Source organism: Temnothorax longispinosus, chromosome 9, assembly GCF_030848805.1.
Source record: "Temnothorax longispinosus isolate EJ_2023e chromosome 9, Tlon_JGU_v1, whole genome shotgun sequence".
NCBI classification, from domain to species: Eukaryota; Metazoa; Arthropoda; class Insecta; order Hymenoptera; family Formicidae; genus Temnothorax; species Temnothorax longispinosus.
The window spans coordinates 3075659-3087596 of NC_092366.1; the positions used below are offsets into that span (position 1 = coordinate 3075659).

Sequence of the window (11938 nt, forward strand, 5' to 3'; positions counted from 1 at the left end):
CTGCGGATCGACATCCACCACCCTGAGAGTGTTTAGGCGATTAGGTCGTCGCGTCGCGCGGGGTGCGTGTGTCTGCGGATCGACATCCACCACCCTGAGAGTGTTTAGGCGATTAGGTCGTCGCGTCGCGCGGGGTGCGTGTGTCTGCGGATCGACATCCACCACCCTGAGAGTGTTTAGGCGATTAGGTCGTCGCGCGCGGGGTGCGTGTGTCTGCGGATCGACATCCACCACCCTGAGAGTGTTTAGGCGATTAGGTCGTCGCGTCGCGCGGGGTGCGTGTGTCTGCGGATCGACATCCACCACCCTGAGAGTGTTTAGGCGATTAGGTCGTCGCGTCGCGCGGGGTGCGTGTGTCTGCGGATCGACATCCACCACCCTGAGAGTGTTTAGGCGATTAGGTCGTCGCGTCGCGCGGGGTGCGTGTGTCTGCGGATCGACATCCACCACCCTGAGAGTGTTTAGGCGATTAGGTCGTCGCGTCGCGCGGGGTGCGTGTGTCTGCGGATCGACATCCACCACCCTGAGAGTGTTTAGGCGATTAGGTCGTCGCGTCGCGCGGGGTGCGTGTGTCTGCGGATCGACATCCACCACCCTGAGAGTGTTTAGGCGATTAGGTCGTCGCGTCGCGCGGGGTGCGTGTGTCTGCGGATCGACATCCACCACCCTGAGAGTGTTTAGGCGATTAGGTCGTCGCGTCGCGCGGGGTGCGTGTGTCTGCGGATCGACATCCACCACCCTGAGAGTGTTTAGGCGATTAGGTCGTCGCGTCGCGCGGGGTGCGTGTGTCTGCGGATCGACATCCACCACCCTGAGAGTGTTTAGGCGATTAGGTCGTCGCGTCGCGCGGGGTGCGTGTGTCTGCGGATCGACATCCACCACCCTGAGAGTGTTTAGGCGATTAGGTCGTCGCGTCGCGCGGGGTGCGTGTGTCTGCGGATCGACATCCACCACCCTGAGAGTGTTTAGGCGATTAGGGTCGCGCGTCCGCGGGGTGAGTGTGTCTGCGGATCGACATCCACCACCCTGAGAGTGTTTAGGCGATTAGGTCGTCGCGTCGCGCGGGGTGCGTGTGTCTGCGGATCGACATCCACCACCCTGAGAGTGTTTAGGCGATTAGGTCGTCGCGTCGCGCGGGGTGCGTGTGTCTGCGGATCGACATCCACCACCCTGAGAGTGTTTAGGCGATTAGGTCGTCGCGTCGCGCGGGGTGCGTGTGTCTGCGGATCGACATCCACCACCCTGAGAGTGTTTAGGCGATTAGGTCGTCGCGTCGCGCGGGGTGCGTGTGTCTGCGGATCGACATCCACCACCCTGAGAGTGTTTAGGCGATTAGGTCGTCGCGTCGCGCGGGGTGAGTGTGTCTGCGGATCGACATCCACCACCCTGAGAGTGTTTAGGCGATTAGGTCGTCGCGCGGGGTGCGTGTGTCTGCGGATCGACATCCACCACCCTGAGAGTGTTTAGGCGATTAGGTCGTCGCGTCGCGCGGGGTGCGTGTGTCTGCGGATCGACATCCACCACCCTGAGAGTGTTTAGGCGATTAGGTCGTCGCGTCGCGCGGGGTGCGTGTGTCTGCGGATCGACATCCACCACCCTGAGAGTGTTTAGGCGATTAGGTCGTCGCGTCGCGCGGGGTGCGTGTGTCTGCGGATCGACATCCACCACCCTGAGAGTGTTTAGGCGATTAGGTCGTCGCGTCGCGCGGGGTGCGTGTGTCTGCGGATCGACATCCACCACCCTGAGAGTGTTTAGGCGATTAGGTCGTCGCGTCGCGCGGGGGTGTGTGTCTGCGGATCGACATCCACCACCCTGAGAGTGTTTAGGCGATTAGGTCGTCGCGTCGCGCGGGGTGCGTGTGTGTCTGCGGATCGACATCCACCACCCTGAGAGTGTTTAGGCGATTAGGTCGTCGCGTCGCGCGGGGTGCGTGTGTCTGCGGATCGACATCCACCACCCTGAGAGTGTTTAGGCGATTAGGTCGTCGCGTCGCGCGGGGTGCGTGTGTCTGCGGATCGACATCCACCACCCTGAGAGTGTTTAGGCGATTAGGTCGTCGCGTCGCGCGGGGTGAGTGTGTCTGCGGATCGACATCCACCACCCTGAGAGTGTTTAGGCGATTAGGTCGTCGCGTCGCGCGGGGTGCGTGTGTCTGCGGATCGACATCCACCACCCTGAGAGTGTTTAGGCGATTAGGTCGTCGCGTCGCGCGGGGTGAGTGTGTCTGCGGATCGACATCCACCACCCTGAGAGTGTTTAGGCGATTAGGTCGTCGCGTCGCGCGGGGTGCGTGTGTCTGCGGATCGACATCCACCACCCTGAGAGTGTTTAGGCGATTAGGTCGTCGCGTCGCGCGGGGTGCGTGTGTCTGCGGATCGACATCCACCACCCTGAGAGTGTTTAGGCGATTAGGTCGTCGCGTCGCGCGGGGTGAGTGTGTCTGCGGATCGACATCCACCACCCCTGAGAGTGTTTAGGCGATTAGGTCGTCGCGTCGCGCGGGGTGCGTGTGTCTGCGGATCGACATCCACCACCCTGAGAGTGTTTAGGCGATTAGGTCGTCGCGTCGCGCGGGGTGAGTGTGTCTGCGGATCGACATCCACCACCCTGAGAGTGTTTAGGCGATTAGGTCGTCGCGTCGCGCGGGGTGAGTGTGTCTGCGGATCGACATCCACCACCCTGAGAGTGTTTAGGCGATTAGGTCGTCGCGCGGGGTGCGTGTGTCTGCGGATCGACATCCACCACCCTGAGAGTGTTTAGGCGATTAGGTCGTCGCGTCGCGCGGGGTGCGTGTGTCTGCGGATCGACATCCACCACCCTGAGAGTGTTTAGGCGATTAGGTCGTCGCGCGGGGTGCGTGTGTCTGCGGATCGACATCCACCACCCTGAGAGTGTTTAGGCGATTAGGTCGTCGCGTCGCGCGGGGTGCGTGTGTCTGCGGATCGACATCCACCACCCTGAGAGTGTTTAGGCGATTAGGTCGTCGCGTCGCGCGGGGTGAGTGTGTCTGCGGATCGACATCCACCACCCTGAGAGTGTTTAGGCGATTAGGTCGTCGCGCGGGGTGCGTGTGTCTGCGGATCGACATCCACCACACTGAGAGTGTTTAGGCGATTAGGTCGTCGCGTCGCGCGGGGTGCGTGTGTCTGCGGATCGACATCCACCACCCTGAGAGTGTTTAGGCGATTAGGTCGTCGCGTCGCGCGGGGTGCGTGTGTCTGCGGATCGACATCCACCACCCTGAGAGTGTTTAGGCGATTAGGTCGTCGCGTCGCGCGGGGTGAGTGTGTCTGCGGATCGACATCCACCACCCTGAGAGTGTTTAGGCGATTAGGTCGTCGCGTCGCGCGGGGTGAGTGTGTCTGCGGATCGACATCCACCACCCTGAGAGTGTTTAGGCGATTAGGTCGTCGCGTCGCGCGGGGTGCGTGTGTCTGCGGATCGACATCCACCACCCTGAGAGTGTTTAGGCGATTAGGTCGTCGCGTCGCGCGGGGTGAGTGTGTCTGCGGATCGACATCCACCACCCTGAGAGTGTTTAGGCGATTAGGTCGTCGCGTCGCGGGGTGCGTGTGTCTGCGGATCGACATCCACCACCCTGAGAGTGTTTAGGCGATTAGGTCGTCGCGCGGGGTGCGTGTGTCTGCGGATCGACATCCACCACCCTGAGAGTGTTTAGGCGATTAGGTCGTCGCGTCGCGCGGGGTGAGTGTGTCTGCGGATCGACATCCACCACCCTGAGAGTGTTTAGGCGATTAGGTCGTCGTCGCGCGGGGTGCGTGTGTCTGCGGATCGACATCCACCACCCGAGAGTGTTTAGGCGATTAGGTCGTCGCGTCGCGCGGGGTGCGTGTGTCTGCGGATCGACATCCACCACCCTGAGAGTGTTTAGGCGATTAGGTCGTCGCGTCGCGCGGGGTGAGTGTGTCTGCGGATCGACATCCACCACCCTGAGAGTGTTTAGGCGATTAGGTCGTCGCGTCGCGCGGGGTGCGTGTGTCTGCGGATCGACATCCACCACCCTGAGAGTGTTTAGGCGATTAGGTCGTCGCGTCGCGCGGGGTGAGTGTGTCTGCGGATCGACATCCACCACCCTGAGAGTGTTTAGGCGATTAGGTCGTCGCGTCGCGCGGGGTGAGTGTGTCTGCGGATCGACATCCACCACCCTGAGAGTGTTTAGGCGATTAGGTCGTCGCGTCGCGCGGGGTGCGTGTGTCTGCGGATCGACATCCACCACCCTGAGAGTGTTTAGGCGATTAGGTCGTCGCGTCGCGCGGGGTGAGTGTGTCTGCGGATCGCATCCACCACCCTGAGAGTGTTTAGGCGATTAGGTCGTCGCGTCGCGCGGGGTGAGTGTGTCTGCGGATCGACATCCACCACCCTGAGAGTGTTTAGGCGATTAGGTCGTCGCGTCGCGCGGGGTGCGTGTGTCTGCGGATCGACACCCACCACCCTTAGAAAGTTAGGTCAGGGTTGCTCGTGGTGGTTTTAGTCGGTAGGCTATGGGCGCGCGATGCCACGCTGAGGGAGGCTCAGGGGATTTCGGTCCTCTGAAGCGCCCCTCGTAACGGTGGTACGCGTGCGCGTAGAATCCGACACTCCCCCTCCCTACCACAGGGCGAGGGTGTCTTTCGAAGATTTCCACCACGTTAAAAAAAAAAAAAAAAAAAGTAGAGAACAATTTTTAATTCCTTTCAGCAATTACATTTCTATTAAGCGAGAAAGGTCAAGAAACATTTCGACTATATTGCAACAACGTCGTAAAATTAATGCAATATAGCCGAAATGGCTTCTTGACTTTTTTTGCTTAATGGATGAAGTCACACTGCATTGCCACGAGTCTCAATGTGGCTCGAGACTCTTATCTGACCCGGAGGTGGTGGTGGATTTTGCGGCCGGAACAGCAGGAAAGAAAGTGGTGAGTGTAACTGATTTTTACGTACTATGTCACTTATGTCCAACAATGTTCTATCTCTTCTGTCTTTACTTAATCGAATCGTTCATTTGAATATTTCAGAAAATAACGACGCAGAAGGTGACATCGGAGCAGCGAGGGAATCCTGCGAACCTGATATCCCGAGCAGCCTGAGAGGAGGAGGAGGCCTAGGATAGGCATCGGGCATCGGCGTATCAACACTTCTGGTAAATGTTGCTTTTTATTTTTTTCTAAAGATATTATAGAATCTGTTTTTTCGTTTGTGCTTATTCAGTTGCTACATTAAACCGTGTTTTAAAATATAAATTAGTAAAAGAAATAATTTGAAAAATTTGATTCAAGTTGATTCTAACGTAGAGACCTTTTTGCGAAGAAGTAAATTGAATGTGTATTAATCTGAATAACGAATAGCGTGACAATTATTTAATCTATTCGATTATTTTTATGTTACAGAAAATATCCACGCTGGAAGGACCATCAGCTTTGCATCGAGAAAACACGATGGACATCTCGAGCAGCCTGAGAGGAGGTGGAGGCCTGGGAGAGGCATCGGGCATCATCGGCGTACTAACACTTCTGGTAAGTGTTATTTTTTATTTTTTCTAAAGATATTATAGAATCTCTTTTTTCGTTTGTTTTTATTTAGTTGCTACATTAAACCGTGTTTCGAAATATAAATTAGTAAAAAGAAATAAATCGAAAAATTTGATTCAAGTTGATTCTAACGTAGAGACTTTTTTCGAAGAAGTAATTTAGGAAAAGATTAATCGGAATAACGAATAAGATGTTCGATGCGCGTGACAATTATTTAATCGATTTGTTTATTTTTATGTTACAGAACATATCGACGCGCGCGCAGGAAGGAGCATCAGCTTCGCATCGAGGAAACACGAAGGACACCCCGAGCAGCGTGAAAGAAAGTGGAGGTCTGGGAGAGGCATCAGGCGCCGGCGGAACAACATGCGGTAAATATAATTACCTCGAAAAAAACAAAGTGGTAGTATTATACCTCGAAATAACACCCTGTACATATTGTTTATACAATGCGTAATACTGCAAAAAGGCGTGATATCTGTACAAAATTACCTTTTTTAAAAAAAAGGTAAAGAAAGGCGCCAAGTACACGCATAGTAGTGTATATGTTGTTACCTCGAAAAAAAAAACAGTGGTAGTATTATACCTTAAAAAAATCTAAGTAACAAGTGGTAGACGAAATCTTTGTATCTTGAAAAATCTCGAAAAAACTTAAACAGTAGTATCTTCACTTCGAAAAAAAAAAACAAAGTAGTAGTATTATACCTCGAAAAAACCTAAGTAACAAGTGGTGGACGTAATCTTTGTATCTCCAAAAATCTCGAAAAAACCTAAGCAGTATTATTTTTATTTCCAAAAAATTATTACTCAAGTGATACACATCACAAAATTACGTTACCTTATCAAAAAATGAGTCGCGCTTCAAGTGATCTATTATTACAATTACAAAAAAGAAATGATATCTCTTTAAATTACAGCGCCAATTACAGAGAACATATATTTTTTGAGATACAAAGATTACGTCTACCACTTGTTACTTAGGTTTTTTCGAAGTATAATATTACTACTGCTTTTCTTCGATTAGAATAAAAAATTGAATCATGAAGAATTACACAGGTAACAGTACAAAATACAAATATTTTATTAAAATATTTAAACCCAACAAGGGAATACAAGGTATTTAAATACAAAGTTTATATATGTATTTTAAAAGATTTAATCGCATCGCAAAGAATTACAGAGGTAACAGTACAAAAAATAAAAATATTTTATTAAAATACATAAATTTTTCTTGTCAAAAAACTTGGCGCTGCTAGACCTCAAAATTAGGTCAGCCTGGTGTGTATGTGCGAGCGAGTGGGTGTGGGCGATGTGTGTGTGTAATTTGTAAAAGGTCTCTCTCTCTCTCTCTCTCTCTCTCTCTCTCTCTCTTCTCTCTCTCTCTCTAGCAGCGCCAAGTTTTTTGACAAGAAAAATTTATGTATTTTAATAAAATATTTTTATTTTTTGTACTGTTACCTCTGTAATTCTTTGCGATGCGATTAAATCTTTTAAAATACATATATAAACTTTGTATTTAAATACCTTGTATTCCCTTGTTGGGTTTAAATATTTTAATAAAATATTTGTATTTTGTACTGTTACCTGTGTAATTCTTCATGATTCAATTTTTTATTCTAATCGAAGAAAAGCAGTAGTAATATTATACTTCGAAAAAACCTAAGTAACAAGTGGTAGACGTAATCTTTGTATCTCAAAAAATATATGTTCTCTGTAATTGGCGCTGTAATTTAAAGAGATATCATTTCTTTTTTGTAATTGTAATAATAGATCACTTGAAGCGCGACTCATTTTTTGATAAGGTAACGTAATTTTGTGATGTGTATCACTTGAGTAATAATTTTTTGGAAATAAAAATAATACTGCTTAGGTTTTTTCGAGATTTTTGGAGATACAAAGATTACGTCCACCACTTGTTACTTAGGTTTTTTCGAGGTATAATACTACTACTTTGTTTTTTTTTTCGAAGTGAAGATACTACTGTTTAAGTTTTTTCGAGATTGCGAGTAACCTCGCGTCGAGTTTTCATACCGGGGGCATCTACGTCTCGCGCGATTCCAACTTTCGGAGAAAGCGCGACTCTCTTCTCTTCTCCTCTCTCTCTTTGCCATTAGTATCGTGTTCCGAGATACGTCGCCCTTGTGTTTTCCGAGCGTGCTTCTCCAAACCTTGCGACCAAACAGCGCCGAGTTCCGCGTCTCGGCGCGGAAAACTTTAACCGGCGGGAAAGAGCGAGCTTGCGCGAGCTTTCTTGCCGCGCGTCGGCCGTGTTCTTAGACAATGCGACCAACTTCTGTAATTAAAGTTATGCTCTCGCGTCGAGTCTAAGTTACGCCAAGTTAGACGACAACGACGAGGACGACGACGATGACGACGGTGACGACGATGGCGATGGTAGGTAGACGCATCGTGGTCGTCTTCTTTGAGGGGAGACCGTGTTCCATAGGCACTCTTCAACTGTGAACTGTCGCGATAGTCGGACGGAGCGATTCTCCTTCCGGTATAGAGAGGGAAAAAATCTTTCGTCGAGATATTCCTCAATAGAAAAAAGGTCTCATTTTATATGTTATCTTATAAATCTAAAATTATACTCTTGGTTATACGCAAGATACATTTTTTAAAATTAAATTTAGTTTTTTGGAATTATACATAGAAATCGAAACTGATAAGTGAATGATCAGCACAATAATTATTACAATTACTATAATATAATTATTTTGTATAATATGTAATATATTTGAGATTTTTCTTATAAGATTGCAAAAAATATCGTTATAATATTGTATAAAGCAATTAAATTTGCATTTTAGTTTTTATCTGACATTTTTCACGTCTTACAAATTTCAATGTTATCGATTATTTTCTCTCAATAGTTAAATTAAATATAGTTTCGCGGTAAACGGCGGTTTTATTCTTGTGTTCATTCCGTATAAACAGCTAATTGTGTATCGTAGCTTGCACTACCGTAGGAATGAGCGGAACGGAATGCAACGGAACATAAAGAAACCGAGCGTGTCTCACTCGCTGGTTGATATCAGCACGCGACCAGCAAAAAACGGGCCGGGAACGTTCTCAGTAGGCTTAATTATCTTGTTAGTGGACCCGCTGCGCCGCTGTGTCAAACATGCCCGACTACGTCGGCGTTCTCCGCACCTCGGGTGTCTTTTTGCGCTCGTTGCCGCCTTCATTCGGAGGAATCGTCGCGTATTTTTCGACCTCGCTCATCACGTCGTAAGCTGCCATAGAAATTAGTGACAAAGCTATTAGGTGTAACTTGTTACGACATCCGGAAACTTGCGGAAGACGTCATCAATTGTGTAATTCTTAATGAAGAAATTCCAAACATACATGCTATAAGTAGCGAAGTCTTATCTGTTGTTAGTCGAGAAGTTGCGTTCGATTTTTTGAGAATTCCATTTGAGAATCGTTAATAAATCGGTGAAATATTTAAGATTACGTTTTCGAAGTTCTTCCACGAGAATTATAGAATAATTAATAAATATTATAATCTTATTTTGCGAAAAATTTACATTTTATTGTAATATCAATTTATTTTATAATATAATTTGCTATTCATGTACCTAATATTAAAAAATATCGATGAAGAAATTTGTAATTTTTTATTAATTATTTTTCAATAAGTAATATCAAATTTTACATTTTTACATTTTGTTACGTTCTATTTATTCTTATGATATTCTATATTTAATTAAATATAACTAACGTTTATTATGTGATTTAGCTCTATTTTATGACATTATAAAATTTATGCTTATCGGGTTATACAATTTTAATAACGAAAAGAAAGTGTGTGTGTGAGATTCTTCAGCATTGAAAATGGATAAGACCAGTTGATAAGACCCTTCCGCTTTGACGAACCGACGAACCGACGAATCGATCTCTTAGTCTTTGTTTCGCGTATCGCTCATTATCATATGAGAGTAATGGGTTGCTAGCGGACATTGCGCGATTAAACGGTTACTCAATTTAGGATTAAATTGGCGGACAAAGGCCTTAAGTCGATTGCTTACTAACATGCAAACGGACCTAACCAATTATAGACCACCCAAACTGTCGTTTCTTGAAAAGGTTTCGCGTTGATAAGTTTATATCCTGTTATTCTACCTGATTATTTCTCTCGTACATCCTCTGTTTTTATCAAAAATCTATTAACAATAATTATTATCAGTTATATTTAAAGATAGTTTAAATGTAATTTTAAAATTATGAAAATAATCGAACTTTTTTGTTACAAAATAATATTCTTCATTTGATTGAAATAAATTAAAAATTATTTTTTATTTTGAAAAGTATTAGAATTTTTCAACAAATATATTTTGTCTTCTCAAAGATTATTTGAAAATTGTCGATATAAAATCGATATTTTATATAAAACTATTCGACAGATAAAAACTCTATTTTGAAAACAACAGAATAGAAAAGAAAGTGTAATAATTATATGAAATTATTCACATCGGTTATACAACATTTACATATGTTTACATATAAGAAGTCTATGCATGGGTACAAACTATTGTTATTTAGACATAAGCGCTAACACCGGCTGTAGCTGAGGTTGATCGTAAAGCAGCATATCTCGCGTTTATCGCGTTTATCGCGCTTGCTCTGAAGACAACGAGCGTTCAATTGGAACGAAGGCGTTCTGTCGGTCGCGCGCTTAGGCTCTACGGCACCCTTTGACCCGTAAAAATCCGGCACTTTCGACGACAATCCCGCATGCGCGCGGCACTCGAGAATTGGTCCTGAGGCGTCATCGTGACAAAGGTTTGTCGACCTCGTGAGAATAGTTTCGTTCCAGTTAAATGAAAGCTAGGCACCCGTATGACTGCGCCGCCGCACCGCCCGCCGCCGTGTGTCATCAGAAATTGTTTCCACCACACTTTCCTACCAGCATACCTTCGCGCGCCACGCATCGCCATATCGCGTTTCTCAATTTGGTGTCGTATATATCTCTCTCATTGGCGCTGTTCGGGATAAAAAAGCGCAGGTCGTTCATATAGCTATTAACGACCTCTTAATTATTCTAATTATATAATAAGAATACAGATTTTATACGTGCGAAGAGAACGTGTAAATAATTAGTTAAATTAATTGTTATGTATTAATTTGTGGTTTCTTAATAATTACGAATTTTGATATCTTCATGATTTCGGAAATAACTTTCTTTCTGATCATTCATCACTATAATGTTAATAGTGAAATCCGGGATAAAAACTATAAACGTTGTCGACAAATTTTGTATTTGACGCACGAGAAGCGGCGACGTATCAGCGAGAAACTTGTTATCGATTAACTGTCGCTTTATTTGGCCGAAGTAAAAGAAGAGCGAGCCCTTGGGATCTAACGGAGTCGTCTGTGTGATTCGAACTGAAGGATACACGAGAACGCTCCTAATCTTGATGCGCGAGCTTTTATTTCCCGAAATCTTTCGAGAATACTTTCTTCGTTGTCACTATTTTCTGCAATTTAACTCTGAGAAATTTTAAGGTAGATTAGTAGGTATCTAGAAAATCAGTAACGAATAATATTTTTATTAATGTCTTATGATACATGCTACCCCTATGCAGGATGTTAACTTTTTAATTTAATTAAAATGTAAGTTTATTCTTCTTATCAATCTTGTATATTTTTTCTGTGATTATAATTAATATTATTATATATGCAGAAAAGAGTCGGTTTTTTAAATGTTGAATATTTTAATGGTATAAATCTACTCTCCCAAAGTATTATTTTCATTAATTTGTCAAAATCTTTCTAATTGTAATCAAAAGCAAACGATTATTGACTCTGACTTTAACACAATTTATGGACGAACTATTTTAGTTCCTTTATTAAGCGTATTTCTTCTTTGAGTAATTCTTTGTATCACGATACGGACCTTTTAATGATTTTCCCAATCGATTTACGGTACCTAATGATGATAATAAGCGTCATCATTAGTAAGCTAGTCATAACGAGGTCGATAAACGTACAGTATAGCACCTGCGCGATATATCCTGCTTCTCTCTATAATTAGGTTCGAGTAATCACAAAATTCGTGTAAATACTATATGTGATAGTCTTCCAGTAAAACCATACGACGAGAGCTCTATCGTGATGTTTAAAGACGAAGCCGCGACTTACCGATGCATCGTAATTCTCGTTCCGCAACTCTTAATGACCGGAGTACCTAACTCCGGGTTAAACAGAGGGCTTCCTCGAGATCTCATCTTTATGCTTCACAGAACTTTTTCGAGGGTCTGGAAACGGCACCATAAAAGATAATCTCGTATTCGAGAAGTACTGTACGTCGGCATCTTCCTAGAATAGTTTGTCATTCCGAAATTTCGGGTAGCGATTGCACTCGCGTCTCTGGAAGAGCGATCAAATAAACGGCAAAGACACTTC

At 45.5% G+C, this 11938-nt stretch overlaps 1 long non-coding RNA gene across 1 annotated transcript; it reads left to right on the forward strand.

The window, feature by feature from the left end:
• The first annotated feature begins 4359 nt into the window (after positions 1-4359).
• Positions 4360-6220, forward strand: LOC139819284 (uncharacterized). The gene is made up of 4 exons (XR_011733670.1): positions 4360-4918; positions 5018-5142; positions 5390-5515; positions 5775-6220. It is a non-coding gene; the product is annotated as an uncharacterized lncRNA (long non-coding RNA).
• Positions 6221-11938: the final 5718 nt, after the last annotated feature.